Source organism: Rhipicephalus microplus, chromosome 4, assembly GCF_043290135.1.
Source record: "Rhipicephalus microplus isolate Deutch F79 chromosome 4, USDA_Rmic, whole genome shotgun sequence".
NCBI lineage: Eukaryota > Metazoa > Arthropoda > Arachnida > Ixodida > Ixodidae > Rhipicephalus > Rhipicephalus microplus.
In genome coordinates this window covers 171,802,433-171,823,433 of record NC_134703.1, presented here as the reverse complement: position 1 = coordinate 171,823,433, position 21,001 = coordinate 171,802,433, and the positions used below count along the sequence as shown (strand labels likewise).

General features: G+C 48.6%; 1 long non-coding RNA gene and 1 pseudogene across 1 annotated transcript in view; one reads left to right on the top strand and one right to left on the bottom strand.

Annotated features, from left to right (window-relative positions):
- Positions 1–17,593, bottom strand: part of LOC119186179 (uncharacterized) — a 44,028-nt pseudogene extending 26,435 nt beyond the window's left edge.
- LOC142814686 (uncharacterized) overlaps positions 1–21,001 on the top strand; it is a 449,682-nt gene that overhangs the window by 323,554 nt on the left and 105,127 nt on the right. The window lies entirely within an intron of this gene.

Here is a 21,001-nt window from a genome sequence, read left to right as displayed (position 1 = left end):
AATACAGGAGGGCACGCTAGAGATAACAGATAAATACTGTTACGTGATTTCGTCTGACTGAAAGAGGGCATAGTGGGGCATACCCAAGTAAGGTGCCTCGGACTGAAAGTAAAAGAAGTGGACATTGTGAGTGAGCTGCGTTGTGGCTGCGGACCGACAACTGTTATTTTCCACGTAACATTTTGGTGGAGGTGCTGGGTACTCTTCTGACAACGGAGCTACGCAGTGGACGCCTCCTTAAGTCTGCTACCATGGCTCCGGGTGAGGATACGGCTTCGCCACCTACCTCAGCAACGACAGCAACCCGGTACGTCGCCCTAACGCAACCCCGTGATCCCGGTACCTTTACTGGAGAGGACAACGTGAATGTGGACAAGTGGCTTAGCATGTACGAGCGCATCAGCAAGCAATATGGCTGGGACCCAACCGTTATGCTTGCGAATGTCATTTTCTATCTTGACAAGACCCCTCGCACCTGGTTTGAGACCCATGAGCACGAAATCACAAGCTGGGAAATGTTTAAAGAACAGCTCCGCGACCTTTTTGGCAACCCGTTTGGTCAACAACTTGATGCCCGAAAGCAATTGGCTGTCCGTACACAGACGTCCACTGAGCCCTACTTGACTTATATTCAAGACGTCTTAGCGTTGTGTCAAAGGGCCGATCCCAACATGACTGAGGCCGACAAGATTTCGCACGTGTTAAAAGGAATCGCCGACGATGCGTTCAGTCTACTTGTATTCACCAACGTAACGACCATGGACGCCGTGATCAAAGAGTGCCGCCGTCTCGAGCAGGCGAAGAGTCGACGCATTTTGCAGCAGTTTCAGCGCCTACCCAACACCGCGGCAACGTCGTCTTGCGAAGCCACTCCTTGTCATCCGTCTACAACCGACGACGTGACGCGCATCGTCCGACGTGAACTCGAGGCCGCTTACCCGGCTGCCAACAAACCGACGTTGCCCGACGCCTCAACGCCAGCTGTCGCCTTGATCCAGGCTGTTGTCCGCCAGGAATTTGCTAACCTTGGTATCCTGTCCACTGCATCCACACTGGATAATACTGGCCCCTCGATAGCTTCTGTGGACATGAGACGTCGCCGTCCGTACTCTATTCGAACCAGGAACCCGTCTGAATGGCGAACAGCTGATGATAAGCCAATTTGCTTCCGCTGTGGTCGCGCAGGACACATCGCTCGTTACTGCCACAGCCAATAGCCATCTATGTCTTCTGGCTCGTACTCCGCTTACAGTAACTCATTCCGTCCACCAAACCACCGTTATCCGACCTGCCCCGAGTCTACAGCATTTACTGCCCCTGAGGACTACGGCCACCGTGCCCCGTCGTCGCCACCGCCTCAAAGCCGCCCTTCTCGTTCAAACACGCGTCGCCGCTCTCCCTCGCCATCGTTCAACCGCCGCGCGTCCCGGGAAAACTAGGCTGCGCAGCTTCTGGAGGTGAAGCTGCCCTGTCGACCTTACCCAAAAATCCTCTGTTGCCCTTGCGTTTGAACCGGAACACCCTAGAAGTATATGTTGATGGTACACCTGTTGAAGCTTTGATAGATACGGGCGCTCACGTCTGTATTATGAGTTCGCGTTTTCGTCGTCGCATGAAGAAGGTCCTCACGCCCCCCTTGACCAGTGTCGTCCAAGTTGCAGATGGTGCAAAAGTCCCTGTCGTCGGTATGTGCACAGCTCAACTTACCGTAGCCGGTCATCAAGTGGTCGTCCTTTTTACCGTGCTTGAAACATGTCCCCGCGACCTCATACTAGGCCTCGATTTTCTTGCCGCCAATTCTGCTCTGATTGATTGCTCCGCTGGTGTGCTCCGCCTTGAACTGCCACAAATCAGTGCCGCCCCGTACCAACCTACATGCCGATTACAATGCAGCGATTTTGTTCGCCTGCCCTCGAAAACTGTGACGTACGTCGATTTTCTGTGCTCACCAGCTGTGCCCGACGGTGACTATTACGCTACGCCTCTCACCGACGTACTCCTTGCGCACAATGTTGCAGTGCCCTATACGGTGCTCAGCATCACAGATAACAAAACTTGTCTACCTCTTGTCAATTTCGGCTACATGAATTATGTGCTTCCACAAGGCATTTCTGTGGCCCACCTGTGTCCGTTGCTCGATTCACAAATTGAAGTGCTTGCCTTAGACACACTTGCTTCACCGCAGCGCACATCACTCGCAACACATTCGGGCAGCCGTCAAATTGTAGACATGATCGCCACAGATCTTCCGCCTCCGCAAGTTGAAGCCCTACAACATCTTCTCGACGCCTACCAGGATATTTTCGATTTTGGTGACCGACCTCTTGGGCAGACGTCCTTTGTCCAGCATCGCATACACACAGGTGATGCCAACCCTGTTCACCGCCGTCCCTACAGAGTGTCTGCTTTTGAGCGGAGCATAATTCAGAAGGAGGTGAACAAAATGCTAGCGAAGGACATTATTGAACCATCCTCCAGTCCCTGGGCATCCCCGGTGGTATTAGTTAAAAAGAAGGACGGATCGTGGCGATTTTGTGTGGACTATCGCCACCTTAACAACATCACCAAGAAAGACGCATACCCTCTGCCCCGCATTGATGACGCCCTTGATTGCCTCCATGGTGCCGCCTACTTTTCTTCCATCGATCTTCGTTCTGGTTATTGGCAGATTGCCGTGGACCCCATGGACCGAGAGAAGACGGCTTTTGTAACACCCGATGGCCTCTACCAATTCAAAGTCATGCCTTTCGGCTTATGTAATGCCCCCGCCACCTTTGAACGAATGATGGACTCCCTGCTCCATGGATTCAAGTGGTCTACGTGTCTTTGTTATCTGGATGACGTGATTGTGTTTGCTCCCACTTTTGAAGCGCACCTTGAGAGACTGTCAAAAATTCTTGATGTATTCCGTCTCGCCGGCCTTCAGCTGAATTCATCTAAGTGCCGGTTTGGTCGCCGTCGCATTACAATACTTGGACATATTGTTGACGCTTACGGTGTACAGCCTGACCCAGAAAAAGTTCGAGCTGTGAAGGACTTTCCTGTGCCGAAAACCGCCAAAGATGTCCGCAGCTTTGTGGGGCTCTGCTCCTATTTTCGGCGGTTCATCAAGAACTTCGCGGAAATCGCTCGGCCCCTAACAGATTTAATCAAACCGGATGAGACGTTTACCTGGGGTCCCTCGCAAGCAGCAGCATTTTCCGACCTGACCACTTGGCTCACTTCTTCTCCTGTGCTGGCTCACTTCGACCCTACGGCACCGACGGAAGTGCGCACCAATGCCAGCGGTTACGGAATAGGCGCTGTGTTGGCTCAGCGACAACGTGGGCAGCATCGCGTGATAGCTTATGCCAGCAGGCTGCTGTCCACCTCGGAGCGTAATTATTCCATCACAGAGCGCGAATGCCTAGCGCTGGTGTGGGCAGTCGCGAAATTTCGCCCTTACTTATACGGCCGACCATTTATAGTTCTTACCGACCACCACGCTCTCTGCTGGCTCGCCTCCCTCAAAGATCCCACAGGTCGTCTCTCCCGCTGGGCACTCCGCCTCCAGGAGTATTCTTACACCGTCGTGTACAAATCAGGAAAACTGCACAAAGATGTGGATTGTCTGTCACGCTACCCTGTGGCCGACTGCGATCCTACGAGCACTGATTCTGTGGGCAGCGTCCTTTCCACCTCCCAGCTGCTTCATCTCGGGGACGAGCAGCGTCGCGATCCGGATATCAGCCGCCTAATACAACAGCTCGAATCTTCACCGCAAGACGCTTCCGTTCGCATGTTTACCTTAAAGGACCACACCTTATATCGGCGTAATTTATCGCCCCATGGTCACGACCTACTTCTGGTCATACCAAAGCACCTGCGTTCTACAGTCCTACGCGAGCTCCATGACGCGCCAACCGCGGGTCACCTTGGTGTCTCTCGCACATATGACCGTGTACGCCGCCGCTTCTACTGGCCTGGCCTTTCACGTTCTGTACGTCGCTATGTCAACGCTTGTGAAATTTGCCAGCGTCGCAAAAAGCCGTCGAGACTACCTTCCGGATATCTTCAGCCCATCGACATCCCATCGGAGCCATTCTTCCGTGTTGGTTTGGACCTTCTCGGTCCCTTCCCAACATCCGCCTCCGGAAATAAGTGGGTTGCGGTGGCTACGGATTACGCGACCCGTTATGCAGTTACGCGAGCCATGCCAACAAGCTGCGCTACAGACGTCGCTGATTTTCTACTACGCGATCTCATTTTAGTGTATGGAGCCCCTCGTCAACTGCTGACAGACCGAGGCCGTACGTTCCTTTCGAAAGTGGTTGACGATATCCTGCGTTCCTGCTCTACCCAACATAAGCTCACGACATCGTACCACCCCCAGACAAACGGGCTTACAGAACGTTTAAACCGCACCTTGACAGACATGCTATCGAAATACGTCTCGGCCGACCATCGTGATTGGGACCTTGCACTACCCTACGTGACGTTCGCATACAATTCCTCCCGGCATGACACTGCCGGGTACTCGCCATTTTACCTTCTGTTTGGACGCGAACCAACATTGCCGTTGGATACCTTCCTGCCAGCCGCTGCGCAGTATACTTCTGAATATGCACGCGACGCTATTACCCGAGCTGACCATGCTCGTCAGCTTGCCCGCAGCAGATTAATGGCGTCCCAAGACTCGCAGAAGCATCGTTACGACGAGCGGCATCGCGACGAACACTTTCCAACAGGCTCCCTCGTTCTTCTTTGGTCCCCTACGCGACATGCAGGCCTGTCAGAAAAACTTCTCTCTCGTTTCACGGGCCCATACCGCGTGCTTAGACGAGTGACCGACACTACATATGAAATTGTCCCTGATAGTCCATCAACCTCTTCCGCTCTGCTGTCAAGGGACATCGTCCACGTATCAAGGCTCAAGCGTTACCACACTGCTCCTGCTGTGGCCCCGTAAACTCGCCGGGTCGGCGCTTTTGCCGCCGGGGGTCGTGTTACGTGATTTCGTCTGACTGAAAGAGGGCATAGTGGGGCATACCCAAGTAAGGTGCCTCGGAATGAAAGTAAAAGAAGTGGACAATGTGAGTGAGCTGCGTTGTGGCTGCGGACCGACAACTGTTATTTTCCACGTAACAATACAAATATCTGGGCGTATGGATACGCAATGGGACCGAGTATCTGAGGGAACACGAAATATACGTGACGACTAAAGGTAACAGGAATGCAGCAGTCATGAAAAATAGGGCACTGTGGAATTACAATAGGTATGATGTTGTGAGAGGAATATGAAAGGGGTCATGGTTCCTGGGCTGACGTTCGGCAATGCGGTCTTGTGCATGAGATCAGAAGTTCAAGCAAGAATAGAAATTAGGCAACGTGGAATAGGTAGGCTTGCTTTAGGAGCTCACGGGCATACACCAAATCAGGGAGTACAAGATGATATGGGATGGACATCATTTGAGGGCAGGGAAGCTAGCAGCAAGATAAAATTTGAGAAGCGATTGAGAGAAATGGGGGAAGAGCGTTGGGCTAGGAAGGTTTTCAGCTACTTATACATGAAGAATGTCGATACAAATAGGAGGAAGCGAACCAGGAAGTTGACTGGTAAATACTTAGAAAACAGCAGGTGGCCAAACCTAAAAGAACTATCGGTTAAGAAGAAAGTGAAGGAAACGGAGACTGACATGTGGAGAATGGGCATGTATAAGAAGTCCGCACTAGAGATCTATCGAACTTTTAAGCAGGAAATTGCCAAGGAAAGGATCTATGATAATACTCGGGGTAGTTGTCTACTGTTTGAGGCCAGGACGGGACTACTGCGAACCAAGACATATCGGGCCAAATACGAAGGGGTAGACACAGTATGCAGTGCGTGTGGAGAGGAAGAAGAAACTGCCGAACAATTGATAATGTTCTGTAAAGGGCTTCATCCTATAGTACAGGGTGATGGCGCAGAGTTTTTCAAAGCACTGGGGTTTAGGGACCGGGAGGGCAAAATAAACTTTATAAACTCGCTTTTTAAGGAAAAAAAATAAATATAGTTTTTGGTTCATTAGGTATTATGGCTTGGTGGCGCTAGCCACCGCCCGATCTAAAGGGTACAGCCATATCCATCCATCCATCCATCCGCAATGGCGCCACTGAGCACCTTAGGAAGACAGACCATCGCCGATATGCTGGCCATGTACGTTGATGTCGAGCAGAATATGTGATTGAATCCTTCCGTACGTGACGTACGCGTACAAAATGGCCGTGAAAGAAAAGACGCTGATGACGTCGTACAAGTAGGTCTAATTAAGGAGCGCGGCAACGACACTCCGAGCCTGCTTCCAAACGTCACTGACCAAGAAAACCTCGAGGTCACTGTATACGTTAAGCAGGCTGAAGAAGCTCGTCAACTCGTCTTTCGGCGCATGAAGAATTTGTGGGTGACTAAGAGCCGCCATTACAATCTTCGATTAAGCTTCGTGGAATACCAGCTCGGTGACCATGTTTGCGTATGGACGCCATTACGCCGACGTGCTCAGCGAAAAAATTCCGCGATGGTACTTCAGACCATGAGAACTAGATCGACGTCTTGGCCCACTCGACTATGAGGTTATGCTTGATGGCATAAAGAACTCTTAACGACATCATGCGTGACCGGAAGTCGTCCATGTCGTGAGCCTCAAGCCGAATCATGAGCGTTAGCGAACTGTACCTTTGAGGACTCTATCGCGGAGAACTGTATATTTTTGTTTTGTATTTGGTTGCTTGTGCTTATTGTTTATTTATGTTGTGCCTATTGTTTATTATATGCCGAGGGCTTTGCCCTGCAGTGCGCTTAGTCAGGCTGATGCTGATGATGATGATTGTTTAGTTTCTTGCTTTACATTGTAATTTAGTGTTGCATACATTTTCCTCTCTCGCCCGTATATTCGTTTAGGCGTCGGCACGATTCTTTTTCAACAATTGGCATTGCCACTGCGTTTACTTTTGTTCTTGCTGTGTTTGGTTTGCGCCCACAAAGACTGTCAGCGGGGGCCAAAGCAAGCCGCGACTCAGTGGTTTAGAAGCTTCACTACATAAGTTGTCAAGATAACGCAGTACGACACAAACATTACATATTTTCCTGGAACTTACTGGGTCGCAAGCGATAACGCTGAAATATTCGACGACACATGTATCAATGCCGACGCGCGTCACCGTTTGTCAGTTGATCGACTGTTGACGCTAAGTTCGCCGCTATCAGTGCCACTGTGTATTGCTGCAATCTGTCTTTCCGTTCACCAGCAAAACTTTTGCCCTAAATAAATAATTTCATCTTGGACCTACAGAATGCTTCTTCTTCACGTCTTGACCCCGTGTCAATTTTCCCGATTGTGCACGAAAACCTTGATGTGCTAATTTTGTTGTTATCACTGTAACTGTCAACATTGCTTGTACCTTAATTTAAGCCTATTGCTGAGAAATAATTATTTTATAGCATAGCTTTTTCCAACATACATGCCAATTTGACACTCGTTCTGTCTGTATCACATTAATATTACCACTAACACTGGGTTATTATGCCCGACATATATGCTGGCTTGTTCATGCTATATTTATAGATGCGTGCTTGTTCAATATATCAAGTAAATTTTGAGAATAAATAAACGCATGCTATGTCGTAAGCTTATCTTTTTTTGTTGCACAAAACTTTATCAATGCGCATTTGATGGAAAAAAATAGCCTGTTTGTAGCATGAAGCCACAAGAACATCCGTACGGATTTCTCGAATATAAATGTTCTTAGTGGCTGAAAACTTCGTCCTAGTCGGAGGTTGGAACCCAAGATAAACGCCTTTTCGGGATGGTGGCTCTATACTAATTGAGCTAAGAAATCTAGCAAATGACAGCGCGAGGGTGTGTCCATCGATAACTCGAAGCTCATGGACACAAGTATTGCAAATAAGATCTGCGGAAACCCGCAAGGTGGCGGATGGGTAACTGAGAACGCAAGAAAGAGAGAGAGAGAGAGAAAAAACATTTATTGAAAGAAGCTTGTGAGTGAAGGTGGGAGGTTCCCTTATTCCAGGAACCCTCTGGCTTGGACAGCCCGCCGAGCTCGAGTGACGAGTTGACGCTGCTCGACTAGGTCCGGCTGGGAGATCGCAGCCTCCCACGCTTCACTGAGGTGGTCTTGGTCCGCATCTGGTGCTGCTGCTCGTAGTCTTGGGACGCTTACTTTGCACTGCAGTAGGAGGTGCGCCAGAGTGTCTGCCACATTGCAGTGAGGGCAGATGTAGCTGTGCAACGTTGGCCTCATATGGTGCAATAGTACGCCGTGTGTGAACGTGTTGCTTTGAAGACGCCTATAGTCAGTCCCTTCATCTCTTGTGAGTTTTGGATGTGGCGGGGGGTATAACCTGCGTTCAAGCCGATAATGTTGCAGTAATGCATGGTACGTTAGTGGTATGGCTTCTCTTGTCTCTGATTCTGTTGTTGAGTGGGGGGTGCCTCGGATCTCGTATGGGAATGCCCGGTTGATGCATTCGCGGGCTGCGGTGTGTGCCTCTTCATTTCCCTCGAGACCTGCATGACCCGTAATCCACATGATGCATGTGTAGGGAGGAGGATTGTCCATGCGCTTTAGTAGCCTAATCGCCACCGTGCAGACCCTGCCTTTCAGGTAGTTCCGTGCCGCTGTTTGTGAGTCGGTAAAGACCACGATGGGATCCTCACTCGTCTGGGTGGCGAGTGCTATAGCAGCCTCTGCAGCTGTTTCCGCACGTTTGGCGAGGATAGTCGCCGATGCCAGTACCGCGCCTTTGTAATCTGCGACGGTAATCGCGAAGGCATTACGTCTCGGATATTTGGCTGCGTCCACGTATCGCGCCTGCGGGTTATTGCCATGTTTTTTCCGGATCATGTTAACCCTGGCGAGCCGCCTTTCTCGGTAATGTTGAGGATGCATGTTCCGAGGAATCTGCTGAATTTCAAGGCTTTCTCGCAGCTGTGACGGTATTTTGCCTTTGCGTTCTTCGTTGGGTTCTAGAGTGGCCTGGTATCCTGTGCGTCGAAGGACGGCTTGTCCTGTGAGTGACAGCTTGAGTCTCTCGACCTGGTTGATGAGGTGTGCTTCGGTGAGTTCTTCTCACGTATTATGAACTCCCATGCGAAGCAGTCGGTCAGTGGAGGTGGCTGGCGGCAGTCCTAGGGCAAGCTTTGTAGCCTTTCGTATCAGCAGATTAAGTTTTTGTTTCTCCGCTGTCTTCAGGTTGAGGTAGGGAGTTCCGTACGTTATGCGGCTGTAAAGGAGAGCTTGTATCATTTTTAGGGTGTCGTGTTCTTTGAACCCACTGCGGCGATTAGCCACCCTTCGGATTAGGTGGGTGAGCTGTGTCACAGTGTTCTGCAGCCGGGGTAGGGCAGCGGAGCCAGACCCATCTTTATGTATGTGTAGTCCAAGGACTCGAAGCGTGTCAACTTGTGGTATTTGGACTCTCTGTAGAAAGACTTGTGGGTCAGGAGTGTCGTAGCTTGGTGGTCTACCCCGGGTGCGTGCCGCAAGTACTAACAGTTCCGACTTTTCCGGAGCACATTGGAGGCCGCAGGTCTTGAGATATCCTTCAGTGATGTTAACCGCCTCTTGAAGTCGGTCCTCCTGTTCACGCGTGCTTGAACCTCTTGTCCACATAGTGATATCATCGGCCTATAACGCGTGATGTATCCCAGGGACAGCGTCCAAGAGACGTGGGAGCTTAAGGAGGGCCAAGTTGAAAAGCACTGGTGATATCACTAAGCCCTGTGGCGTGCCTTTGTTAGGGAGTTGAAAAAGCTCGCTCCTGATATTCGCAATCCCTACAGTGGCAGTGCGGTTGGTGAGGAAAGCCAGCATATAGGCGTATGTCTTGGCACCGCAGCCGACATCTTCCAGGCTATGCAGAATGGCTTCGTGGCTCACATTGTCAAATGCGCCCTTTACGTCCAAAGCTAGAACAGACGACTTACTGTGCTTGCTCAAGCGGAGAAGAATATCTTCCTTTATCTGCAAGAGGACGTATTGTGTGCTGAGCATTTGGCGGAAGCCGAACATGGTGTTCGGATAGTAACCATTGTCTTCGATATGTGTGGTGAGCCGCTCGTTTGCCATGTGTTCAAAGGGTTTCCCAGCGCAAGATGTAAGGGAAATGCGACGAAGATTCGCAATCGAGATTGGCTTGTTTGGCTTGGGTACCATGGTCACCTCTGAGTGCTTCCAGGCTTGTGGTAGCTCGCTCTTCCTCCAGCAGTCGTTATAGTACCGAAGGAGCGCCGTCAACGCCCGGGGTGGTAGCTGTCGTAGGTGCTTATTGGTCACTCCGTCTTTTCCCGGGCTCGTTTTGCGCGTAAGCTTAGCAAGGGCCGCGTGTAGCTCTGCCAGCGTGAAAGGCTGGTCTAGTGCTTCGTTCGGTGCTCCTCGGTACTCCCTTGGCGTCGAATTGTTGATGGAGGTAGCTTGCTGGTTAACCGAGCCACAATGTTTTGCTTGAAGTTCTTGGAGTAACTGGTGCTCTGTGCCCTCATAGTAGTGTATGAGCCGCTGAATCGTATTTCTTTGATTAGTTTTGGTGTGGGTGTCGTCAATCAGGGCTCGAAGAATGCGCCAAGTCTTCTTTGTGCTCAATGTCCCTTGAAGTTTGTCGCAGAAGGACCGCCAGTCCTGGCTCGCCAGGTTTTCGGCGTACTCCTGTGCCTGTCTAGTGAGTACGGCGATGCGGCGCTTCAGCTTGCGGTTGAGCTTTTGCCGTTGCCATCGTTTAATAAGCGATCTTCGAGCTTCCCATAGGTGAAGGAGATGATTATCGACTGCCGGATTGTCCTCGTTCAAATGTATCGTTTTGGTATGTCCGTCAGCAACACTTACAATACTGTTTAACCAGGCTTCGATGTCTTCGATAGTCGAATCATCATCAAGCTCATTCCTGTAGGCGGTCCAGTACGTGAGCCGAGCTTTTCCTGTCTTGAGCGAGCGGTGAGCCTGTTTGACCTCTATTTGAATTATGTGATGGTCACTCCCTATAGTGTCTGGTAGCCTTGTCCACGTTGCGTTGTGCACATCTCTAGTGAACGTGAGATCAGGATTAGTATCCCTCGAGACGCTGTTGCCAACTCGGGTTGGATGGAGCAAGTCATTCCACAGCGTCAGACCGTGTTGCTGCGCAGCGTCGTGAACACGCGCCCCTTTTTGGTGGTGCTGTGATAGCCCCAGGCCGCGTGTGGGGCATTGAAGTCCCCAACTATGACGAGTCGGTTGCCGTTAACCATTTGACGGAGCTCGTGGACGAAGTGGTCGTATTGGTGATACAGCTCCCGCGGAGGGCTGTAAAGGTTGGCCAGGTATAAGCTTTGTTGAGTCTTCCGAGTGGGGATTATCTCTACGATGGTGTGTTCGATGCCAATGTCTTCAATTTCATGAGCCTGTGCGGTTAGAATCTTCTTGACTAGAATTGCGGTGCGGAGTGTGCATGTGAGAGTGCTGTAGCCAGGGAGCTTGATTTTTTCTGTGTGGGATTCCTGCAACGCGATCATATCTGGATTATTTGTTTCAACATATTCTTGCAAGTTTGCAGAACGAGGTCTGTAGGATCTACAATTCCAGTGCCAAATTCGAAGAGTGGGGAGTGGCTCAGACTGTCTATGTGTGGGAGCTGCCATTCTGGCAGTTGATTCCCGCCTGGTGCCGGTCGTTTGGTGCTGTAGATCGAATTTCTGCTGCAGTTTTATCCCCTAAAGTTTTTCGCTCTTTCCGCTTGGTCCCTGATTGCTCCACCAGATGCTCATGGGTAACGAAATTTTTGTATGCATATGTTATGAAGTTATGCTGTTGTGCCATGAAGCCATCAAGCTTGGCGTCGAGCGTGCTTACAGTACGGGTCAGTGGATCTACCTTTTCCATAATTTTAGTAACCACTTTCTCTATGGTTGTGTCTATGGATGCGAGGAGTTGCGCAGTGAGGGCTTTCTCGAAAGCTTCAAGGCGTCGTTCGACGAGGTCAAGCATCTTCGCTTCATGTGCTTCCAGCCTTTCTTCTACCCGCTTCATTATTCTGGCTTCTGTCTGTTTTGGTATGCTGTCATCAAGTTCTAGTGTGCTACACTCGGCTAGTAGGCGTTGTTGTACCCTCCGTTGTAGATCTTGCACTTTATTTTCTAGAGCCCGGATGGTCGCTGTCGGAGCAGGCGAGATGGTCGAGGCACTTGTAGCATTTAGAGAACTGGGCCCGTCACTACCGGTCACCGCGGCGGCGCAATTGATTCCCCTAACGGAGCGAGACCGTGATGGCGTGCGAGATTCAGAGCGACCTTTTTTCTTAGAGCGAGAGCGACTTCGGTCAAATTTTCGGGGAAAAGAGGGGCCCCGTGAAATTTCTGGTGTGATAACTGACCCGGGTAAATCATTGGTGCAAGCACTCCAGTGATTCTCACGGGCGCGGGCGTTATCGAGCTGGTGGCGTCTTACTTGATAAGGAGGGGGGTTGCTGCGGAGTTTCTTCTTGCATTCCTTTCCAGCAGTCTCATTGTCTTCTCCGCAGATCTTGCACATCGGTTGGCAGTCATGTGGTTCTGTGTCCTCGTCGTGGCCGCATTTGTAGCAGAAGTTCGCTTTCGGCTGAGGGCAGATGTCTTGTCGGTGACCTAGGGCGCCACTAGTTCGGCAATATGGGATGGACTTCCGGTATGGCTTGCATCGGTAGTCTCCGCTGAGGTACGTCACGTAAAAAGGAACGTGCTGCCCGTCGAAAGTGATAACTGCAGCTGTGGAAGATCCCAGCATGCGCGCGCCAAGGACGTGGTATCTTGGGTCTACGCGAAGTCCTGCAACAATCTCTGTGGGGCTTGTTCCTGCTTCGAGGCCGTAGATCACTCCGCGGCACACATATTCGGGGTGTGGAATGTGCGGATTCACTTGATATATTACTCCACCGAGCTCTATAGCATTTATACTTTGCAGTTTGGAATCTCGTTCAGTACTTGCTGTGCTTGCGATGATCACATTCTCTACTTTTTGCACCTGCACTCTCACATGGTCATAGAAGTCCTGCTGGGGCAAGCCACTGGATTTTCCGATGGCATGTGTAACCTCGATGAGTGTTCGTTTTGAAAGATCTAGTCCTGGTTGCGGGCGGAATACAATTTTGAAGTCATCAGTAGGGAATGGCTGCATCCTACTGCTGCGTTGACGTTGCGGTTGAGATTCGGCGTCTGGCTTCACAGGTTGCGTAGCTCGTTCTTCGGCTGACATTTCTTCTTTGGCTGACCTGCCTTTACGGCCAGCTTGAAGCCACTCAATGTGGGCTTTCCCTGTCGTTTTGTCACTATTTTCATCAAACGTCCATTGTGATGCCGTTCTTGAGTTACCCTCCGTGTTGTCCACTTGCATCGTACTCAGGTTTTCTTGACGTGGGTTAGACGTCTGCGTTTCCATGAGAGCTCTTTACCTCAGACGCTGCGTCTCTGTGTTGCGCGAGCAGCGTGCTCGTGCACCTACGAGACGCTGGCGTCCAGCTCGTTTCGCAGGCCCGTCCACAGCGGCGTTCGCGTGCAGCGCGTCCTCTGAATTCCTTGGCGCGTCCCAACGAGCAGGCACAATATGTTTAGAGTTCAATATCTAGTAAAAAAGTACACTCACTGCGATGAGTCTGGTGTCAAACGATGCCTTGCAACGTGAGGAATCCCAGGTCACTAAACGCGAGCAATGTCCAGGCAAGGTTGCACAGAAAATAGCAACAAGAGCAGGAGCCCATGTGAGGTGCGGCTACACACCTCAGCCCCCTCAACGCAAGAAAGGATGCTTTTTTTTCCCGAGAAATATGTATACATTTCCTTGTGGCTACGTGCTACGAAGGGGTGGTGGTGTTCTTTCCCTTCCTTCAGCCTTCCGCCACTTTACGGGTTTCCACAGATCTCATTTGCAATACAAGGTCAATGTGATGTTCGAAGGACAGGTGAAATATTGCGCCAGTTAGAAACACGAGCACGCAGTCACACTCACATTATTATTATGCTATTAGGCAAAATACAAATATGCATGTTACCAAATAGAATATTGGCCATTGTATGTTGTAGAAGGGGGTTAATAGAAATTTTTACTGAGATTAGGTTGTCTTCACGCAATAAACAAATTTTTGTTGCATTTCAGGAGGGTGGGGTGACACAAACATGCTGTGTCATTCACTGGCTACGTTACTGCTTTTACAGAACAGTGAATAAATGAGAAACATTTCTTTGCGTACTGCAGGCACTATGAGCATCTATCTATCTATCTATCTATCTATCTATCTATCTATCTATCTATCTATCTATCTATCTATCTATCTATCTATCTATCTATCTATCTATCTATCTATCTATCTATCTATCTATATATCTATCTATCTATCTATCTATCTATTTATCTATCTATCTATTTATCTATCTATCTATTTATCTACCTTTCTATCTATCTATCTATCTATCTATATATCTATCTATCTATCTGTCTATCTATCTATCTATCTATCTATCTTTCTATCTATCTATCTATCTATCTATCTATCTATCTATCTATCTATGTATCTATCTATCTATAAACCTGTGTCTGGTAACACTTGTGATCACTCTCTTAACTTGGGCTAATCCAAAACTAGTGTGGCAGAGTAATATGGATTCAAGATTATGACTCGCTCGTGATGACATGAATAATGTCATAATCCCGTCGCGTACGACGTCAAACCCTTTGTTGCATACGTGTCGCACATACCTGCTCGTACGTATGGGCCGCAGGTGTGCGGGTATGTGCCAAAGGTGATTGAGAGTTCATATATACCAAGGAATGCTTAGAACAGAGATGCGTTATTTTGAAGTGCGACCATTAGGAAGAAGCTGACATCGACAGTGTTGACCCAATCGAATTGAAAAAAATTAATGTCAGACTCCTAGCGCAAATCGAACAGAAATTTTTGTGGCAATCAAATATTCCACCAATTAACAACGCATGGTTTCGGAGCTACTTTTCAAATAGCGACCGTAATGTTTGTGAAACATCAATTGTGGTTGCAGAGCTGGCCGTCTATTTTTAAACAATAAATAAACACACCTATGATACAGGTGTAATGTAGGGTTAATATGTATACTTGGGAAGATTGGGTGCCATCTGCTGAAGTTCATTTATGTAGCAGTGTCCAGGGCTACTACGTTTACGCCTGAGCTTACCGTTTCTGGTTTTCCTAAAACCTATGTTGCTGCTGGCATCGTTACGCCTTTACAAACAACTGGTGTTAAAAAAAAACATATGTCTGCGCGTCTATTTGTACTTACCTTTTGTGCCTTTTCGTTAAGTATTGCTCTATAAAAGACTTTCAGCACCGTCACTTTACACCCTTGAGCTTCGCAATACAACGATTTCCAAGGTACATGGGATTTGCCGAATTTCTTGTATAGATCAGTTCATAACTATATGTTGTGTTCGCGTCTCCTCCAGCCTCAAACTAACGTGTCACTCGACCTACTAATTTGTATAATCCCGCCATTCTCTATGTGCATTCAGTCTGAATTTAAAATACTATTGCAGACATCGCAACACAACAAAATACCTTACCCGATTGTGTTGACAGGTTAGTTGACATTTGCAGTTTGGTGGGTGCCCATACTAATGCACATTTGTTTACTGCGAAGCATTTCTAGCGAACTCCGGCAACTTTGAGCGTATCTATCTATCTATCTATCTATCTATCTATCTATCTATCTATCTATCTATCTATCTATCTATCTATCTATCTATCTATCTATCTATCTATCTATCTATCTATCGGATGGATGGATGGAAATAACCTTATTTATACGTCCTGTACAGGGTGTAGCCACCTGCCTGGCTAATCGCACGCTGGGACTGGGAGGTCAAGCCTCCTCGCCCTGTCATGGGCGTACTGGACAGCCAGGACTTGGGGGATATGCTCGTGAGACTTTATCATTCCTGTAAACCGTTACCGGCAAAGGCCTCGACCAAGCGAGCCACATTCCCAGAGCATGTGCTCAAGCGTGCATACTTCTTTCTTACATACCTTGCAAACAACATCCATATCTTTTATATCGTATCATTCTTTTACCTGTGCCGGTGAGTAATAAGACTGTGTCTGTAATTGTCGAAGTGTGGCCGCTTGTGCTCTGTTTAGTCTACTGTGACGGGGTGCAAACTCTCTCCTCCCCAGGTAGTAATGTTTAGTAATTTCATTATATGTCATGGGTGTATCGCGTTGTAGATTTTCGAATCCAGCAGAATCAAAGCCATGTGTGAAAGCGTCCCGGTCCGTAAATTCGCGGGCAATGCTGTTGGCCGATTCATTTGGATTCATAAGAATGCCATCGAGTGATCCAAGGTGCGCTGGGAACCAATATATGTAATGTGTATATCAATGGCCTGTTTACTAATAATTATTCGAACTGCTTGTGGTGTGATCCTGCCCCTGCCGAAGGCTCTGGTGGCTGGTTTTGAGTCACTGTATATCTCGGTGTATCGATCATCCGTCAGGGCCAACGCGATGGCAACCTGTTCAGCGACTTCTGGTTTGGAAGTGTAAACTGTGGCGCAGTTGGTACACCTGCCCTGGTAGTCAACTACTACCGCGGCGAACTTATTTCGGTCTTTACATGAGGCTGAGTCGACAAAGCAAGCCCCCCTACCTCCTTTATCCAACTTCTTCAATAAAGCCTTAGCCCTGACTATCCTTCTGGCGACGTTGAAGGTTTGGTGCATATTTCTTGGCAACGGGGCAACGATGATGCTCTCAGCAAAGTCCTTTGGTATCTTGGTGTACGTCTCTTGGTCGATCACAGGGTTGATCATGATTCTATCGAGGATCGATCTCCCCGTGCACGTTGTACAGAGTCTTGCTATTTGTGACATTTATTGAGCCTCCGCAGTTTCTCTAGTTGTGTTGTGTATGCCTAACTTGAGAAATGTTTGAGTGCTGGTGCGAAGCGGAAGACCCAGTGCACTCTTGATGACTTTCTTGATCCCCGCGTCCAGCTTCTTTAGTTGGGTTTGTGTCCAGTTATACATAGAATCCGCCTATGAAGTATGATATAGCACGAAAGAGTTGATCAACCTGATAAGATTGTCCTCTTTCATGCCTTTTGTCTCCCTGAAAGTCGTCTTATCATCCGGTATGCATTCTCTGTCTTGAAGACAATTTTCTTAAGCGCCATGTGATTCCTCCCATTTGCATCTATAAAAAAGCCCAGTACCCTCATCGTGTCGACGCTGGGTATATTTACCCCGTTTTCGGTCAATATATGTATGTCGCTTTCGGATAATGGCTTCCAGCCCATAAGTCTCCCCCTTTCTCTTTTCTGTAAAGTAATAACTCCGATTTCTCTGGGGAGCACCTGAGACCAGTGGGCCTCAAGTATTCCTCCACTGTCTGCACCGCTTCTATGAGTGCATCTTGTACGTGCCCTTCACTACCACCAGCACGCCATATCGCAAGGTCATCTGCATAGATGGTGTTGTGTATGTTGCTGATATTGCTCAGTTTCCTGGACAGGCCGATCATGCACAGGTTGAAGAGAACGGGAGAGATCACCAAACCTTGGGGGGTTCCACGATCACCGAGTTTAACCATGTCTGAGTTGGTGTCTCCTATCCTTAACCTCGCCGTACGTGCCCCGAAGAAAGATTTTATGTAATTAAACATTTTCGATCGAAGTCCAATTTACTCAACAGTTTGAAGGATGTATTTGTGCCTAATGTCGTCGAATGCTTTCTCCATGTCTAGTCCGAGGATGGCTTTGGTATCTCTAGAGTATCCGTCTAGAATGTGGTGTTTAATCTGCTTCATAGCATTCTGAGTAGATAGTGAGGATCTGAAGGCTAACATATTGTTGGTGTATATGTTGTTGTCCTCCAAGAAATCCTTAAGCCTGTTTAGGATTGCATGCTCGGCAACTTCTCCTACGCATGATGTAAGCGATATTGGTCGCAAGTTCTCCAGACTTGGAGATTTACCCGGTTTCGGTATTAGTATGACTTGAGAAAGTTTCCATTCATCTGGAACTTCACCCGAATTCCATGCTTCGTCAGTGATTCAATAGAGGGTTCGTCGAGACTTCTAAGTGACATGTTGGTGACGCCATCTGGGCCAGGGGCAGATTTTCTGTTTAACCCACTCAACACCCTTCTGATTTCAGATAAAGTGAAGGGTCGATCCAGCTCCGGCTTAGGGGCTCCCCGGTATTCCGATCATAGGAATCGTTCTGGCTCTTTAGCGACTGGTAGGTATTTGTCTATGAGTTGTTTAGTAACTGTTTCAATGTCTTCATTTTTAAGGGCTGTGTGTATGGCCCGGGCAAGACAGTGTCTCTGGTTGGACCTGGTGCCTTGTTCGTCTAGGAGGTGCTTAATGAGTTTCCAAGCTTTGCCGTTCCTGATCTGCCCATCAATCGTTTCACAAAATTCATCCCACTGCTGCTTGTATAGGTTGGTGCAGTGCAGTTTGATTTGTTTATTCAGTTCAGCTATTTTCTTCCTTAGCTTACAATTCAGTCTTTGAGTCCGCCAATTTTTAGTAATGGCTTGCTTTGCTTCAGTTAAGTGGGCTAGTTTAGAATCCATGGCCTCCACGTTAGCGTCAGTGAGAAGCTTTCTGGTGGCTGATTTGATATCATTCCTGATGGATTCGCACCACTTTTTGAGGCTTGGTTTGGTAGCATTTGGTTCGCTTTGCGTTCTAATTCTGCGAAAGACATCCCAATCAAGAACATCAAATTCTCGAGTGCGGGCTTTCTCATCCTCCACCCTTACCTCGAGAACATAGTGATCACTGCCGAAGTTATGACCGGTACTTGTCCATATGGGATGCTCTATGTTCTTGACAAAAGTTAGGTTGGGTGTGGTGTCTCTACAGACAGAATTGCCGATTCTTGTGGGATACCCTTTATCCGTAATCAATACCAGGTCTTGCTCGTCCGAATGATGCCATAGATTCCTGCCTTTGGGGTTTGTCGCAGTATATTCCCAGAGTTCATGAGCAGCGTTGAAGTCCCCTAATATGATTAAAGGCCTATGTTCCGCGAGTTTCGTAGCTTTCTCGAAAATTATCTTGAACTGTTGCTTGTAGTGCTTCGGGTTACTGTAAATGGTGAGGGCAAATAAGCTCTTGCATCTTTGATTTTTGTATGAGACCGGCAATAATACATGCACTATTCTAAGTTTGATTTTGATATCTGATGCCGTCTGATCCGAGCCCAACCCTGCAGCTTCTATGATGGCTTTGCCTACCTTGGTGGAACCCAACTTGCTAATATTGATGCCGCCACGTGGTCGTAGGATAATCTTGAAGTGATCCTTAGGCATGTAGGGCATGCGGGACGCCCTTGTGAATCTCTTCTAGACCTGATTGCCTTTCTCAAATGTTCTAGACGCCGCGTCCGTGTGAGGCCCAGCTCCAGCTGAGTCCCCGCTAACAGCGGATTTGGTCGACATTCACATGGAAACTGCTGCTTGCCGCCCGTACTCTTCGGTACACTCATCGGGTGATATGCTCTCCCCGTCCAACATTATTTGCATGTCGAACGCGCGGCCACTCGCCCCCGACGAACGTCACTTGGCGCGCGTCCGTGTGGCGTTGACCCGGCTCGGCGTAGGCCTACCTCAAGAACGGGGTCCTCGGCCCAAAAAGTCTCGTAAAATGATGAAAAGTTCACCCACCGCAGAAAATTGATGTAGCCTTGTTCTACTCGATGTTATACGTCGATCGATGTAATCCATTCAATGACACACATTGATAAACTGGCGGAAACAGATGTTGAGAGCGGGAGCCGATATTTTCCTTCCTCACTGTTCAGCGCCTGCGGCGTCTCTCCTATCTATCAATCTATCTAACTATCTATCTATTTATCTATCTATCTATCTATCTATCTATCTATCTATCTATCTATCTATCTATCTATCTATCTATCTATCTATCTATCTATCTATCTATCTATCTATCTATCTATCTATCTATCTATCTATCTATCTATATAGCCGCCTATGACTTTTAGCTCTCCTGGCCGTTTCAATAATGGTACCGATGCCAAACTTGGTATGGCATAACACGACTGTATGAAGAGCACACTTGACTAGTAATAACATGAAATTTGTGATATGTATGTCATAAATGTCATGATTTACTTTCAATAATTCTGCAGCTCTTGCGGTGGTTTCGTTCACGTGACATGTTGCAAAACTCGTATGGTATGACATAATTGCATGACGAACACAAGCGACAAAGCCTAGCATGAAAATCATGACTTTCGTGTCATGTAACAACATGACTACATGCCACGCTCATGATGCGCTCGCGGCCATTTCGCTACCGTCACACATGCCAAATTTTGTATTACGTGACGTGACTGGAAGACAAAGGTATGTGACTGGGGCAAATATGATAATAATGAGGTGCGTGTCATGTGACAACATGACTACATACCACAGTCAAGACGCCAATACGTTTCGACGTGACACGGTGCGTGTGCTCGCCGGTGTTCATTTCGTCGCGTCACGCCAGCGTCCACGCGAGGCGGCAGTCTTGCCACATACTCGCTGGCACGCACCGTGCTGCGTTGCTTTTGACGCATGCGCGTTTCAGCGCGTCCGGCGTCCCTCCGTCACGATAAGAGGGAGACGTAGTGTTGTCTGGGTAACGCATCAGCACGAAATGCAGCATGTCGCAAATCGCGCCGGTTGCCGTCAGGCCGCGCCGACGTACGCTGGTCGCACCGGTCGCGCCTGGCGCCAGACAATAGAGTTCCCGCGTTTTGCTAACGTAGCATCCCTGTGTCCAGCGTGCGTGCACGTCAACGCTACATTGGAGTCAATTGGGCCATTCATGATGCGCTCACGGCTGTTTTGCTAACTCCGTCTATACCAAATTTGGTGTTACGTGACGTCAATGGATGACGAAAGTATATGATTGGTGCAAACATGATAGTGCTGACAAGCGTGTCATTCAAGAAAATGACAAAATACCACTCTCAAAGCGTGCTCGCGG